Here is a 7,867-nt window from a genome sequence, read left to right as displayed (position 1 = left end):
TTCTGTAGTTGGCGTATTGTGAGCATGTGTGGGTGTGCATATGCGCGCCAGTCTTTTTGTACTGTCGCTACCTCATGCTTTGAGCGATGGTTGTATTGCTGGTTGTGTTAAATAGAATGAATCGTGTGTGTGACTTTTTTCCTCTTTGTTTTATCTGGGAGTTGTTCATGAAACTGACAGATGTTTTTCCTAAAAAGGACTGTTGTTACCAGTTTTCAAAGACAATACTTTTCTGGTTTTTCCTGAATGAGCCCAATTTTGTTGCTGTTTTTCAGTATCAGGGTAAAAAGAGTACTCTTAAAATCCCTGTAGCCAAGTTGAACACCCTTGTTGTATTCTTTTCTCTGTTCATTGTGTTCACAATTTTATGAACGTACTTAGATGTATAGTTGTGATAACCACAGTTTTTGTTTGTTTTTTTTTATTTTATATTTTGTTTATTCTGGTCAATATTTTAGGATCACATATTCTTTGACATCAACTTTTCTTTAAATCATAAAAGAAATTCTAATTTAAAAATAGATATTGAAATGGACTACATTATCGACGCTAACTCTTCTCCTTATAACTCTAGGGTTTCAACTAAATTTCTGTCCAAGTTCTTTAGGAATTTTAAAGCTTTTTTCCCTTTCAAGGCTACATACACATTTACTTTTGTGACAATGCTGTGGTCTCCCTCCCTCAAGATAACAAGAAAGATACATCTCTATCAGGTAGAATATATAATTCCCTAAAATAGTTTTAACATAAGGTTCATTGATTCATTTTACAAATGATATCTGAAGCATATTTTTTTTAATTTAACCACAATATTATCTGTTACAATTTCTAATGGCTTGCCTAAGAAAATAGCCATTTAAGAAGAATACATTAGGAAGTGTAGATGCAAAATATGAAATCTAAGATAATGATTCCCAAAATCAGGTGAATGAAAATACTACTCAGGGAGCTAATGAATATGTAAATTACCCATAGACTGGTCTGTAGGTTTGTGTAACACTGGAAATCAAAAATCTGCCAAACACCTCTAGTGGCTCTAGTGATGATTGGACCATAATAATAGGGTCTCTCAATTTAATCCCCATAGAAAATTAAGGCGTCAGTCTCTTTCTTTAGAAGCTTTACTGCATAAGAAATTGTTTCACTAAAATAGTTGAATATTTTTTATAATCAGTTTTATATATTTTATCTTTGCATAATAAATAGATATATATCAATTTTTAAAGTTTCCAAATATTTCACAGAATATATGAAAGAATAATACAGTATCCACTCTAATTCAGCAATACTACCCAATATCCAGACTCAACAATTCAACAATTATCATTTGCCAAATGTGCTTTATCTGTTTATAAATGTTTGTAAAACATAAATTTTGGTGAATCATTCCAAAGTTGCAGAGAACACATATCACCCAAACATACTTAAGTATGTATCTCTAAGCATAAGAACGTTCTCTTTCATAATCATAATACTCTTATTAAGCCTTGAGAAGATTAACAATAATTTATTAAAATTATCTGTTTTCCATGCCATCTTCAAATTTCCTCATCTTTCCTGAAGATAATCTTTTATAGTGGATACTTTCTTTTGAGACAGGATCCAAACAAGGGTCACTTGTTACATTTGGCTATGTTTTTGAGAAGTTTTTTTCCCATTTCTCAAACTCGAATAATAATCCCTCCCATTTTTTAGCTTTTCTTACTATTGGCTTTTTGAAGAGAGAAGGTCATGTGTCTTAAAAAACACACCACATTCTGTATATGTCTGTTTCCTCATGGTGTATCTTGTTCTCTAACCCCACAAAGTATTTGAGATTTGAAGCACTCTACAAGTACATTAGAATACAGTGAAACAAAAAAATTCAAAAATTTTAAAAGCAAGGCCAATGAAGATATAGAGGAAATGGGAAGATAAGGAGTTCCAAAAGGGGGGAAAGTTTGATTGGAATAGGATAGACATAAAATCTTACAGTTACTCAAGTTGAGTTAACAATAGACTAAACTTCCCTGGCAAATCAAAAGGGAAAAATTTTCCTTCTTTGCCCACGAGTTAACTTTATATGAATTCCTTTATCCACTTTTCAGATTTTAGGTCTTAAGAAACTTCTCTTTGGGGTACTGAATAAGTAGCAAATAGCTTCAACAAATAGCTACTTTTTTATGATTGTTTCTTACAGGGATAGAAAGCAAGTTCCAGGAACGATGGACAGTAATAAACCCCATATATCTAGAACAGTACCTGCCACAGCTTAGGTTTCAATCATATTTATTAAATGGGTTAATAAAAAAGGTCTCCAGTTTCATAGATAAAGAAGGTCTCCAGTTCCAGCTGAAGGTATAACACAAAATTCAACTGTGCAATTCTGCAAAGAACAAAAATAAATATGAGCTATGGTATCTAGAAGAATAAAGAAAGAAAGAACATGTACGTCTTTCCTAACTTTCCCATTGGGAAAGGTTTTGCTGCAGCAAAGCAGCAAACAGTGCAAGGTGCTTGCTATATGCTCTGGCCCCTCTTGGGTTACAGGCGCTTGTGTGGCTGGTAATCCCATTCAACTGAATTTTCTCCTTAGGCAAATCTCCTAGATTCTCAAGATCATGGATTGATTTCTTATATTTTTCCCTAAATTGCAAGATTTTGGTTTAAATACATGTATTTTAAGAGGCTCTCCAATCGGATTAAAAGTAGAAAACTGAAGGAGAATTTTTTACAATGTAGCCTCAGAAGACAAAAAAGCAACAAAGCAAGGGTAAACCTCCTAGAAAATGCGTCTTCTCCCCTTCACTATCACTCCCTTTTCTTCTATTCATTCTTCTCACTCTTTCTTTACAGATGTTTTGTGGGTTTTCTTTTTCTGGTTATAATGATTATTGCAAAAGATTCAGATGGTGTAGAAATGTATAAATGAGTAACAAGATATTACAACCTGTCCAACCTAACTACTCCAAAATAACTGTTACTAAAATTTGGGTATATCATAGTTTTTCTATGTACAGACACTTGTTTTGATTTTATTTCTTTGAACTCAACTGTTCTGGCATGAATATATTGTGGATATCTTTCAGACAACTAGTACAGACTCACACGCTTTTTTTAAATTTTTTTAATGTTTGTTTTTGAGAGAGAGGGGCAGATCGAGAGTGGGGAGGGACAGAGAGAGAGGGAGACACAGAATCAGAAGCAGACTCCAGGCTCTGAGCTGTCAGCACAGAGCCCCATGTGGGGCTCAAACTCATGAACTGTGAGATCATGACCTGAGCTGAACATGCTCAACCAACTGAGCCACCCAGGTGCCACCACCCCCCCCCCCCCCACCGGCCACGTGCTTATTTCTGATGACTGTCTAGAATGCCATTACATGAACTTTCCAACTTATTCAACCAGTTTCTTTTTTTTTTTAATTTTTTTTTTTAACGTTTATTTATTTTTGAGACAGAGAGAGACAGAGCATGAACAGGGGAGGGGCAGAGAGAGAGGGAGACACAGAATCCGAAACAGGCTCCAGGCTCTGTGCTGTCAGCACAGAGCCTGACGCGGGGCTCGAACTCACAGACCGTGAGATCATGACCTGAGCCGAAGTCAGACGCTTAACCGACCAAGCCACCCAGGCGCCCCTCAACCAGTTTCTATAACACTTAGGTTGCATTGACTTTTTCACTATCATAAACCACATGATAATATTGTACAAGTATCTTTGTTCACTTAGAGCGTTCTTTGGATAAATTCTTGAAAGCAGAATTTTTAGATACCATTTTTATACAGAGATCTTCATTACCTACAGAAAGGTATCTCTCACCAATGATGTGCAACAGTAGTTAGTCCTATTCACTCAAAGACAGTGGACTTGTTCTTTTTAAAATGGCCAATCCAAAAATAAAAATTGGCATCTTTTGTGTCAATTTGTGTTTCTTTGATTATTAGAGGGCTGAATGTTTTTCACATGACCACTTGACGTGTAATGTGAACAACCTGTTCACCTCTGAGCTCATTTTTCTTTGCAGTGGGAAAAAGTATTTGTCTTTTTCCTTCTTGATTTATATGAATTCTTTGCATTACAAGGATAATGTACCTTTATTTCCTATATATGTCCCGATTTTGTTCCTCAGTTGAACATACATTTGGGGAGAGAAGAAGTGAAATTGCTTGTTTTGCTATAATTTTTAAATAGTCTATCAAAGTGTTCTTCATGGTTTCTGGCTTTGGTTTTAAGGCTAATAAGGCTTTATTAGCCTAAATAATACTTCTTAATTACTTCAATTCACATTTTACTAAAAGTTTTTCACAATATGATTATTTATTTCATCTAGTTACAAATGGAATTTGTTCTTGTATAAATTATGATATAGGAATATAATTCTTCAAAAAGTTATTTGCCACAATACAATTTATTGAACAATGCAGACTTGCTCCACAGATTTCCCAGAATACCTGCCACATATTAAATTCTTGTGTATAGTTGGGTCTATCTCTGGTCTTTTTCTTCAGTTCCATTTGTCAGTATAACCATTCTGAGAGAAAAACCACTCAATTTTTTAAAATGCTTATTTATTTATTTTGAAATAGAGAGCATGAGTGGGAGAGAGGCAGAGAAAGGGGAAAGAGAGAATCCCAAGCAGGCTGTGTACTGTTAGCACAGAGCCCGTCACAGGGTTCAATGAGATCATGACCTGAGCCAAAATCAAAAGTCAGATGCTTAACCAACTGAGTGACCCAGATGCCCTCAAATCACTGTTTTTTACAATGTTTTCTAATAACTCATAGGGCAAGTCCTTCTTTGCTGGTCTTACTTTCTCAGAATTTTCTATCTATATTTGAATATTTATTCTACCAGATAACTTTATAAAATTTTCCAAGTTCAAAAAGACCTGGAGTTTTCATGGAAATTGCATTAAATTTATTAATTTTTTCAAGTTATCTTATGTATTTTTTTTTGTCACTGGACTAGGTTATTTCTTCTTTTATATTTTCTAAATTGCTATGTGGGAAAGCTTTTGATCTTTTTTGTTAAATTTTTTACTGACTATCCCACTAGACTTTCTTAATAGTTTTTATTTTCAGCTTATTCATTCAAATTTTTCTAGTAGACAATTATATCATCTTATGGTATATAATGATAATTTTGCCTTCTCTTTTGCAATAATTTTTTTTCATTATCTTGACTAATAATAAAATAGTGCTTCCACTTTGATGTTAAATAATACTGTTGATAAGCCAACTTCCTTGTCTTATTTCTGACTTTCACAGGAATGTCTCTGGTTGATTTCAGATGGGTATTTTGATTAGGTTAAGCTAAAGTTCAGGAAACAGAAAGCAATCTGGCTATTTTAAGCAGAAAAGTTTGTAATACAGAGAATGTGTGCTTATAAAGTCATTGGAAGGACTGGAGGAATGGGCACTAGGCTGGGTGATCAAGAATGCCTCTCAGTACAATGTGGCCCAACAGGCCCAAAAGAGATCTCTGCCCTAATTGGGAAAGTGTTAAAATAAAAAACTGGAATTTGGCTCCAAGAGTACTACCACTGCCCAAACTCTCAACCCCATGTATTATCTATTGGGCCCAGCAAGTTCTTCAAACTCTAAAAACAACAATAAATAATAAATATTTGCTTATTGTTATGGCTTAAACCCACAATAAACATTTATTATCTCTTAAAGTTTCTGTTGGTCGGAAAATTTCAAGTGCTTTGGTCATGTAGTCTGGCTCTGGAATTCTCATCGAATTCAATCAGATTTTGGCTGAGAATGCAGTCATCTGCAGGCTTGACTGGAGCTAGAGATCCACCTCCAAGATGGCTTGGGGAAGCCTCTGTTCCCCTTCCATGTGGGCCTCTCCACAGGCTGTGTGAATGTCTATGCTACATGGTAGCTGGCTTCCCCCAGAGTGAATGATCCAAGACACCAAGGAAGCAGCAGCAATGTCTTTTATGACCTAGCCTCAGAAGTTACACACAATCACTTCTGTAGTATTCTACTGGTCACACCGTCAGACCTTATTCACTGTGAAAGGGGACTACACAAGAAAGTGAATACTAGGAGACAAGAATCATTAGTGCTATCTTGGGGGCTGGCTACCATATCCCATAAAACTAGTGAATGCATATAAGAATGCTGTTGCAGAAAAAGCCCGTGTTTCTGAGAATATGCTTGGCAGCAACAATAGCCAAAGAAGGGAAAGGGCCCCTGCCTTATTTGCATCTTCCAAAAAATACTGCAGAGAAATCTGGCAAATATAGTTTGCTTTGTATTTTTGTTTGTTTGTTTCAGTTTCTCCACTTTTTGTAATTTAGGAAAAAGCGCATTAAAAGAGGGACTGAAGTAGATGACGATTACCAGTCTCTTAAATCCTCTACAAAGACCGTGGCTTTGTGGTGCTTCAGCACCAATACATAATGTTTGTTGGATTTTCTATAGAGGAGGATTGGAGCAGAGGTGGCAGGGAATGCAGGTGAGTCAGGGTTGGGGTATTGCTGAGCGGATACAGCAGAAGGATAACAGTGCTACAGAGGCCAGAATGCTCATTTTAATCTAGTTTGCCTATTTACCCGCGAAGTATAATCTGTAAAGAGTAGTAAGACCATGAAAGGATATTATGGCTGAGTGTAAACTGAAGACTCCGGACTGGCAGTGTTTAGGCACTGTAGGATTTGTTTACAAGCACTGTGTATTTGCAGGGATTACGTGCAATTCCTAGTGTGCTCGCTGTATTTCCGTTCCTTTGTCCTCCTCCCAAGAAAGCATTTCTGACTGCAAGTGAATATTCTAGATTTGTCTGCTTTCTTGTGGTGCCATTTTACTTTTCCCATTAGACCCATACATCCTGCAAGTGGGAAATTGGTTTTCAGGGCTTAGTTCATTTAAGGTTCAACATTTATGGCCAGAATACTTCCTAGAAGACGCTACTCTTCATAATGCATCATATGGGAAGTACACAATGTTTAGCTTTCCTGTTTTTAGTGAAGCTAAGATGGATGGATGTTTTCAAATGGTGACACTCTCATTCCTGTTCCATTGTAAAATTCTCCATTAACCTTTCTCCTAATAGTTTCATCTAATGATGATCAGTGTTTGAAAAAATTATTTCACTAGGAGTTATAAAATAATGATTTTTAAAATGCTCTTATTCCTTTAGTTCTCAATTAATTTAATTTAATTTAATTTAATTCTCAATTCTGTTAGTTTGTCACATATGGGCCATTTTTTTTACCCTGAAATACAGAAAATTGGAAAAGCAGGATAAACAACCAATTAATTCCTTTTAATAGCCACTTTTCAGTTAATGACCACTGAGTTTTGTTGTTGTTTTCATTATTGTTATTGTTTGCCTTTTTTGGTGTATCATAATGAACTCATAGATTTTAAAATGTTCAGTGTGTTTCACTCAATTGCAGTTATTTTTGTTCTCAAATTACTCATCTTTAGCCACTGGGAACCTCTCCAGCCTGGCTCTCCTGTCTTTTTAAAGAGAGCTGTGTTAGTCTTTGACACTTTATTTGCTTTCTGACACAACTAACTGCCTCAAGTTCATTGTATACATTTCCAACTCTAGTTCTGGAATTAGCCATTTCTCCAACAATTCCTTCTGCATTTTAGTGGAAAATAGTTTTTGGAGGCCACAGATTGGGCCTGAGGGATATTCGTTACTACCAAATTGTCATTGAATTTAGGCTTCTCAGTTGACAGAGCTAGGGCATATGTTGTCTTTTTTTTTTTTTTTTTTTTTTTTGTGAGAGAGAGAGAGAGAGAGCACAAGCAGGGGAAGGGCAGAGAGAGAGGGAGACACAAAATCCAAAGCAGGCTCCAGGTTCTGAGCTGTCAGCACAGAACCAGATGCAGGGCTCGAACCCACAAACCACAGGATCATGAC

The sequence above is a fragment of the Panthera leo genome, chromosome D1 (assembly GCF_018350215.1).
Source record: "Panthera leo isolate Ple1 chromosome D1, P.leo_Ple1_pat1.1, whole genome shotgun sequence".
Lineage (NCBI taxonomy): Eukaryota > Metazoa > Chordata > Mammalia > Carnivora > Felidae > Panthera > Panthera leo.
This window is presented reverse-complemented; position numbering follows the sequence as displayed.